We start from the raw sequence: 9,715 nt of genomic DNA, 5'->3' as shown, positions 1-9,715 counted from the left end.
ATGGTACACTTTTTTATTATATTATATTATATTATATTATTACACAGTGAGGCATTTGTCAGTTAAAGTGGCATTAAGTCTTGGATTGGATGATCACACAGGTTTAGACTAGGGTGCCATTTGATTTGGGACAGGCACTGTTTACTATTATATATATATATATATGACACAAATTTCCACACTGTTGAATAGATCTGAACTTAAAGGTGTTGTTCACCCAAAAAAATAATTTACTTACCCTCAAGTTGTTCCAAACCTTTATGAGTTTTTTCCTTCTGTTAAACACAAAAGATTATATTTTAAAGGATGTTGAAAGCCACTGACTTCGATAGTAGGGGAAAATAATATACTAAATACTACTCTCCATAGCACTGCCATATTAAAAACGATATAGCGCAAATATAGTAAGAGTGGTATAATATTATATATTAAAACAGCTTGAATGATTCATAAAAAAGATAATCAATCAGTGCAGTACAGTGCTACTTGTGTACCATTGAAAATAAACACACCGTTACATTACACATCTATAATAAATAAGGACATTTGAATGACTGCTGACTAAATCATAATGTAACATGGTGTTTCATTATTAGCAGCTATGCTGAAAAAATACCTTTAAATAGTAATAATCAATTAATTTAAATGAAATATTATTACATAAAATGATTCATTGAGACATGATACAGTTATTCCAACGTTAAAATGGTTTGATCTTTGACCTCTGACACTGATTTGACCGTTTTTGATGAATTCAGTATTTTCTTTTACTGTAAAGCTGTTCTATGTAGAGAAGATCAACTGAGCGGTGCATAGCAGAACAGGAAGAAGATCTTCACCTACAAACTAAACTCACACACACACACACACACTAAATGCCTACACACTGTTTGTCCTTCCAACAGATCAAACCATGTTTCTGAGGAAATCAGACTGCAGCAGGTTTCGGTTTGACTCAGAAGATAAGCTACTGGTGTCAGGGTATATTTCAGTAAATTTGGCCATTTGAGAGGCCAAGACGGTTTTGGGGTTTGCAGTTTGCAACTGAATAATTATAAAAGCCATTTTAAAAGAAGCTTTAACTATAAAATTAATGTTGACTAATACAATATTCACACAATATTACACTGTTCTACACTGTCAGAACTACATAAAAAAAACTACAAATAAATATAAAACTGAATAATGTTTTTCTATTTTAAAAATGGGTAAAGTCTTGATTAAAACCAGAAGAATGTGTATATGTAACTATATATATATATATAATACACATTCAGAGAGAAGGAAGAAGGAGAGAGTGTGTGAACTAGGAGGGTCAAACTCTGTCAGGGGAGGATTCACACACCGGGTTGTGTTTTCTCAGGGGACAGTGTTTTTAGATCAGACACTGAAGAACAATAGACAATGGTTTGCACATTTGTTTTGTACCATTTGTTTTGGTGGCGTCTGACTGGTAAGTTACACAAGAATTTGTACAACTTCACTTGTTTCGATTTTAGAGTTCCAAAGCTGCTGATACTGTTAATTAACAATTATTAGTTGTTATCTGTATCACATTAATCATTATTGTCAGATTAAGATTCAGGTAAAAGCATGCACATTAAATAACTGGTTCACACTCATCTGTCTGTTCTTATATCTCACTTTTCATTTGTTTTATGTCTCTTGCTGTTCTATAATTCACATGAGACTCGAACCTGCGACCTTTGGGTTACAAGACTCTCTAACCACTTGAATATTAGGAAAAGTGAAATCTTGGTATATTGACAATACTATATGTATGAGCAAGCACAGTTTCAGATTATCTTGCTCCACTCCTCTTCTCTCCATCCTTTTCTTTTGAATGAATATGTCAGTGCTTCAGTTCAGATGACTTCATTTTTTTCATCTTGCAGAATATTCACGTCTTAAAAATAAAAAAAAATTAAACACAATTCAGTGAGAATTTTGCACAAAGATGTTGCTACTTGCTGATAAAAATAAAACTGCATCATGCGACTTTTGTGTCATTTCAAACTCTGAATTTCAAAGTTGTATTAGTGAGTATTAACCCTCACTTGCTCTCTAAATAAAGAATCACTTTTTTTATAGTGATTTAATGTCATTTGGTCATTCATTCATTTTTATTGTTTTGGCACTACCTCACACATTCAGCATTCAGAATACATAGTACCTCACCTGATGCCTGTTTGAAAAACAAACACAATTAAACAAATGACTTTAATTATAAATCTTGTATTTCCAGTTCAATAAATCAGCTGTATCTAATACTTGCCGCTCATGTAGTCTATATTGTGTACCAACAGCTACAACCACAAACAGAACAACAACACATATTCCTGCTACACCAGCTGGAGACAGACCTGAATCTGTAATGATAAAGAGAAACTGTCATCACTTTATTTGTATAGCGCTTTTATACAATACAGATTGTGTCAAAGTAGCAGCAAAGTGATACATAGGATGAAGGAAAATAACAGAATCAATTATGATAAGGCTTTCAATGTTGTGACAAAGAACAGTACTTTGAATGTAACGAGTGACCAAATGATACTCACCAGTGACAGTAACACAGAAGCTCTTTATGATGATGCTGCTACTGCTGATGATGTGTAGTTTATAATCTCCAGAGTCTGTGGTTCTGGTGTGTGTGATGGTCAGAGATCCAGTCTGATGATCCACCTTCAGTCTGTCTCTGAATCTCTCAACACACTGTGCATCTGTGCAGATCTCACTCTGATCTCCAGTGATTTCAGCGATGCGAATGTCATCAAAATACCACGTCATCAAATTATTAGTTTGTTTTATTACACCAGGGTCAAATGTGGCAGATTCCCCCTCCTTCACTGAACTTCTCCTCATTTCATTGATCTCTGCTGGAACATCTGAAACACAAAACGCTAAATGATGTCTAGTTGTGTCAAATCCTTAATCTGTAAATAGTGATAACCACGACAGTGTTGCTCTTTTGTTTTACCGATGCAAAACACAGCAATAAACTAAATCAGAAAAAGTGTTTAGCTTGTTTTCCATGTGTATCCTGCATAAAGAACTGACAGTGTTTTTTATTACACTCAGTGCAAATAGTCAACATTGCATATCATCTATTCAAATCTTCACTTTTACTAGTTGGTGCTACACTTAATGCAAATGGCATACTATTAACACTACATTTACACTTAGTGTAAATAGTTGCTTGACACAAACAAGTATTTTAATGTACATTGTATTCATGAACATAAATAACTGCATTAAACCATAAAGGGGAAAAAAATAAACATTTATGATTTGGCATAATGGGCCTAAAAAACAGCTCTGAATGTTACTGCTAGAATAAACAATAAATACAGTAGTGCTGTTATATAAAAATAGAATATTTTTAAACACTCATGAAATGACTCACCATAAACTGAAACATTGAAGGTCTTTTCACTACTGCTGCTTCTGCTGATGATCTCTAGATCATAGAGTCCAGAGTCTGTGGTTCTGGTGTTCTGGTGTTCGTGATGGTCAGAGATCCAGTCTGATGATCCAGCTCCAGTCTGTCTCTGAATCTCTCATCACACTGATCATCTGTACAGATCTTACTCTGATCTCTATTAATTTGAGCAATGCGAATATCATTAAAATACCATCTAATTCTGTGATGTTGGTTTGTTTCAACCTCAGTGTGTAGAGTGACTGAATCTCCCTCCATCACGGACACTGACCCTCCATCTGTATCCGCATCAGATGCATCTGACAAAGAAATGAGAACATGACTCAGAACATGAACATGCTGGGAAAATGTATTTAGACTAAGCCAATTAATTGCTATTATCCACCACAGGACTGAAATGCTGCTTCATGTGTAATTCCCAGTGTCCAATGCCTCAATTCTGTCAATGGTTAGAGAGTTGGACTTGTAATCCGAAGGTTGTGGGTTCTAGTCTCTGTGCTGGCAGGAGTTGTAAATGGGGGGAGCCTACTGCTCTGTGTGTGTGTGTGTGTGTGCAAGCACTTGGATGGGTTAAATGCAGAACACAAATTGTGAGTATGGGTCACCATACTTGACCACATGTCATTTCACTTTGTCAATACCTGACCGGATGTACATAAATTTCTCAAGTTTCAGATTAGACTTAAGGTTTTAAAGAGGCATCCAGGAGAGTAAGCAATGATTGAATTTTTATTTTCTAAAACCTAAACCTGCAACAGAAAATGCATTAAATAATACTCACCAGTAACAGTGATAATGAAGCTCTTTAAGATGCTGCTGCTGCTGTTGATCTGTAGATGATAAAGTCCAGAGTCTGTGGTTCTGGTGTTTGTGATGGTGACAATGAAGCTCTTTAAGATGCTGCTGCTGCTGCTGTTGATCTGTAGTTGATAAAGACCAGAGTGTGTGGTTCTGGTGTTGCTGATGGTCAGAGATCCAGTCTGATGATCCAGCTTCAGTCTGTCTCTGAATCTTCCATCATACTGTTCATCTGTACAGATCTTACTCTGATCTCCAGTGATTTCAGCGATGAGAATGTAATTAAAAAACCATGTCATTACATCATTTGGGTTTTTTATTACACCAGGATTCAAAGTGACAGATTCTCCCTCCTTCACTGACTTTCTCTTCATTTTATCTCGTTCAGCAGCAGAAACACCTGAAACACAAACCGACAGCAGCTGGAGGATCTTTTTGGAGATGGAAAATGAAAAAGAACAGGCTGCGCACAACCTATAAGTGTGGCTACAACTGATCCTATCATTCTGTCTAGTATTAATAAAAAAGTACCCAAATCAAGAATGTTCTTAGCTTAATAAACAGGGCTCAATTGCAAGACAATCCTTATGATGATTAGCCTATGATGTTTTGTGAAGGGAAATGATCCTTCTCAGGTAGAGAAAAAAAATAGTTTTTCACAAATGACAAGGAAAAAAAAAAAGGGGGGGGGCTGTTATGTACATTAATAAAACAGCGAAAACAGCAACCATTCATATTTTTCAGTTGCTACTTTTAAATATTAACTAAGCTTAATTAAAAAATGCTTGATGCTCTTTGTCTAATAAATGTGTGTAGCTGCTCTGGTGTCTGTCTCTTGCACTTTCAGAACGTGTCACCCTAAATGTAACGCAATGCCATTTCACTCATTAGCTACATAAAATCAGCATCAATTAAGAAATAATAAATAATAAATCGATTTCTGTCGAGTATAAAGTGATTAGACCTGAAATACAAAGCGATACAAATAAAATCTGACTCCTGCTCCGTGGTGAGAGGAAAAAAAGCATGTTAATTAAATGGAAATAAAAGCTATCTACTTTTTAACGCAGATCCCATGACTAAACCGAAAGTAAAGCCGTTACTGGGGTGTATGTCACCTCTTGATCACTGGGCGGGGCTGCTGGTTCACACCAGTTGTCAGCAGATAACACTGTTATATATCTCTGAAATAATAAACAGGGCCAAAAAAACATAAAAAAGCAGGGGCATTTAGTTGATCATAAAAATCACTGTAAATCTGGAGGTGCTCACAAGCGCCCCCTAGTCGCCCGATCCTGATCTTAACCTAGTCAGTTGTAGCCTAGGCCAGTGTTTCCCAACCTTTTTTTAGTTGCGGCACCCATTGGAAATTTTAACATATTTGGGGCACCTTACAAAATTAATTTTGTTACAATACTTGAATTTCTAACATGGTTATGATACTTTGAAATGTATAGATATTCGGCAAGATCAGTGCAAGAACTGCAGAATATACTGTGATACATATATGTTTTTTATTGTAATTTTTTTTTTGTCCATCAATGGTGGCAATCAGTAGGCTACTTTCTAATGAAGAGACCAATTTATATGAATTGAATAAAAAATGACAAGTAAGCAGTCAGTAATAAAATAAGAACAAATTACTTATGATAGCACAAAAAAAAATTACGATACAAATTAAATAAATAGCTTTTTGGTTTTTCAGGTAGGTCTAACAGTTAAGAGATTTTTCATAATGAATAAGTATGTATTATATGTTTGCTATTCTGATAGTCAGGGGCGTCGCTAGTGGGGGGAAAAGGGTGACAGAGTGCATAGGGCCCTGAGGTCTGGAGGGCCCGCGATCGCCTACCACCCAGGGATGTACTGGCCATCGGGAGCACCGGGACACGATTTATAAGTTATAAACAGCGCAATTCGCTTGATCCATACAGTCGTGTGATATGAGAACATTAAAGGTTTTGTAGTGATGCCGGCTAAAACAGCCACGACAATGGAAACTGCATGACGAGACGGCCCTATTGGAAAACGCCAACAGGCTTTTGTCATTCAGTACCATAATTTAACTTGCAGTTATTAACACTGTACAAATATCCTGTTTTGGAAGAAATGTATTTATTGTAAATTATACTGTTATTACATATTGGGGGATATTTAAATTTTATAGAAGGTGTTTTTGTAGTGTCTTCTTGTTTAGTTTTTTTTTTTTACTACAAATTTCATCGTTTATTATTACTTAGCCTATTATTTATTTTAAAAACCATGGAAATGAGGACCTAATACCTACTAATACTAGTCAGTTAACCTCAAGAACTTATTTCTCTTCAAATGTTTAGTTCTAATGAATTTTAATTGGAGTAAAATGTCCAATTGAAGGCCCTATAACCCACCAAAACATTCACAGGGGACTTTGTGGGCCGGATGGGCTTGATTTTAACCCCCCACCACCCACTGAATGTGATTTTGAGGGGGCCCTATAGCAAATTCAGAGCACAGGGCCCAGAATTCCTAGAGACGGCCCTGTATACCAAATATCATGTTACAGCACAGTAGGGCTGTTGTAAACAGAAACAATACTGTACTACATAGATGTTTCCTGTCGGCTCGATTTTTGAGTGAACTTTGCTGTTCCGATGAGCATGAATGGTATATGAGTGGAGCCAAGGAGTGACTGAGCTGAGCGCTCACGCATAGAGCGGGATAATACGCAGAGCGTCACACCACATGAAAGTGAAACCTGAGCGGTTAACTAATTTTCGGCAGCCGGAATTTCGGTGCATTTCTAATTCTTGGCGACATCAGACGTGGATATTATGCAATAGTTGCTTTTTTTGAACATTTTAGCAATTTAAAAATCTTTAAAAAAGGAGTTTTTTACACAGCACCCCTGCTCTCGACAGACGGCATCTCAGGTCTCACCGGTTGGGAAACACTGGCCTAGGCTATGAGGATTAACAGTAATCTTAAAGGTGCAATAGGTGATTGTCTTCAGAAACATTTTTTGTTATGCTGGTTGAAAGTCTCTTCACATCCCGATAGCAATCATTAAGTTAAGTGGTCTAAATGTATTTATATGTATATGTTATTTTTAGCAACATCATATGACCCCTTTAAGTTAAGTGGTCTAAATGTATTTACCTGTATTTATATATTCTGTGGAAGGCGTTGGACCAAGAAATTTTCGTCCAATCAAAACGTTTGGTCCGAGCATTTTGATTGGCTTTCCTACCTGCCTGTCAACATATGTATTTGCATACATCTGCACACCCTGTTCGCGCAGACAGGATATGTCATCAGCACGTTCACGTACACTATGCAGACAGAGCGAGATTGGCAAAACAAACATCAACAACCTGATCTAGAGACCTGCACCCAACGCATATATATATATGAAGAGTTCCAATGCAAAAGCCTCTTAAAGCTATCTTGGTCAAAAATGAGATTACGATACTGTGAATTCTCTCCACACATAGTATATGTTCATCAAGTACTTTCACTTCAAATGCGCTAAATCCCAGCCTCAAACAAATCAGAAGTACCTGTACTTACATAGTAGCCAGAAAGAAATGCTAATTTGAAAGAAAAATGTCAGACGTACTTATAGGCTTTTGCATCTGAAGTATTCATATATATACAAGAATGTGTTAAAAGGTTAAAGTCTAATAAGAGGCAGAAGAGCATTTATATGAAACTATACCTCGTGCATAAAGAGCGTGTGTACTAGGAGGGTCAAACTCTGTTGTGGGAGGATTCATACACTAGCTTGAGAGTTTTGATGTATAGTCTTAAACGATTTCACTGAACAACTGAAGAAAATGGTTTGCACATTTGTTTTGTTCTGGTTGTGCTGGTGGCGTTTGACTGGTAAGTTATACAAGCATTGTTATGGCTTCATTTCTTTTCAAGTCATTTCACATTTAGTTACAAACTGCAACTGATTTCAGCTTTGTAAACCAACAAAGGTTTTAATCTGATCCTATATCTTCTCCAGGTGTGTTTGGCGAGTCATTATCAGTGCTGGAGGGAGATGCTGTGCTTCTACACAATAATGTAACTACAATACATGAAGACGATGACATACTGTGGAAATTTGGAGCTGAAAAGTCTCTCATAGCTCAAATCAACAGAGAGAACCAAATCTTCCCTGATGATAGATTCAGAGACAGACTGAAGCTGGATAATCAGACTTGAAACTTTATCATTTTAACACGTCTGTGATCATTGTTAATGCAGTCCAGACCCAGGAAGAAGACAGAACTGGTTCAGCATTGTGTAAACCAACAACTCGAAAAACGGTAAGATCATTCATGATTGTGTTGCAAGAAAATGCATTGCAGTCAGTTAGTCCGATTGAAGCTTGTTGTTTGAAGTTTTGTGTGCAATATGCATGAGGCGGTCAGTGAAAAGACCTGGGTGATCTATCGGCCCAACCGTCATCAGTATTACCTTTAGTATACAGGGAGCAGATCAAAAGGAGAGTATGTTTTTATGCGCTTTTATGCGTATGTGCTGTTTGCACATCAGTTTTTCCATTTTGCATGTCTATTTGCATTTTGCAGACCTAAAAAAAGAATGATTAAAAAAGTATTAAAGTATTTTTTGTAGTTTAATCACAGTTATTTCTGATATACTTTTATTATATACCGTACAGACTATAGAACAATTCTATATAAAACAATAGTGGATTTAATATCAAAATTATCATCTAATGTAAAAATGAAGCCTGTTTTTAGCATGTTTTTAGTGTAACCTTCTTTCTTTAAATACTTCAAGAGTAATTTATGTAATTTTATATTATTTATTTAAAATAATTAAACGAGCCATTTTATGTCTATCCTTGTGTTTTTACTAGCACGGTCCAGGTTGAGTAATGCAAAACTTTTTAGAGAGAGTAATAATCTAATTAAATTGTTGAAGAAGGAATTAGTAGCTATAATTATTTATATTTATAGCTATTATCATTATTTATTATTTGTTATAGTTTCTTACCCAAAACTGCTGTCAACTTTTTTTTTTTTTTTTTGCCGTGATGGAGACATATGAGCATGGTGCTTGAAGTGGAGCAAAATAATGAGAGCTCGTCCTCCACCAATCGCTCTCCACCATTCGCTCTTTTATTGAATTTTCTGAACTTGTAAATCTGCTTAGAACCCAGGCGCCAAATTTGTAAACAACTTGTAGATTGTAGATTGTACTTGTAGATTGTAGATTGTACTTGTAGATTGTACTTGTAGATTGTAGATTGTACTTGTAGATTGTACATTTATTTGTAGATTGATTCTCTCTTAACGCACATAGCGCTGACACGGAGTGGTTACGGAAAAGAGAACCAATAAAAAGCAACACGTGCGATTGAATTACATTTAAGAGTCGTTCTAATTTTAAATATGAGTTCACACACTGTGATTATCATAACACTGTCGAACATCATGCATTAGAACAAAAGCCGGTAACAGCGAATGTCAACTCAACAATAAC

The 9,715-nt window shown here is 36.0% G+C and overlaps 1 pseudogene; it reads right to left on the bottom strand.

Annotated features, from left to right (window-relative positions):
* Window positions 1-2,174: 2,174 nt before the first annotated feature.
* Window positions 2,175-5,669, bottom strand: LOC107747829 (uncharacterized; annotated as a pseudogene).
* Window positions 5,670-9,715: the final 4,046 nt, after the last annotated feature.

The sequence above is a fragment of the Sinocyclocheilus rhinocerous genome, unplaced genomic scaffold (genome assembly GCF_001515625.1).
Source record: "Sinocyclocheilus rhinocerous isolate Xijiao unplaced genomic scaffold, SAMN03320098_v1.1 scaffold6909, whole genome shotgun sequence".
In the NCBI taxonomy this organism is placed as follows: Eukaryota; Metazoa; Chordata; class Actinopteri; order Cypriniformes; family Cyprinidae; genus Sinocyclocheilus; species Sinocyclocheilus rhinocerous.
This window is presented reverse-complemented; position numbering and strand designations above follow the sequence as displayed.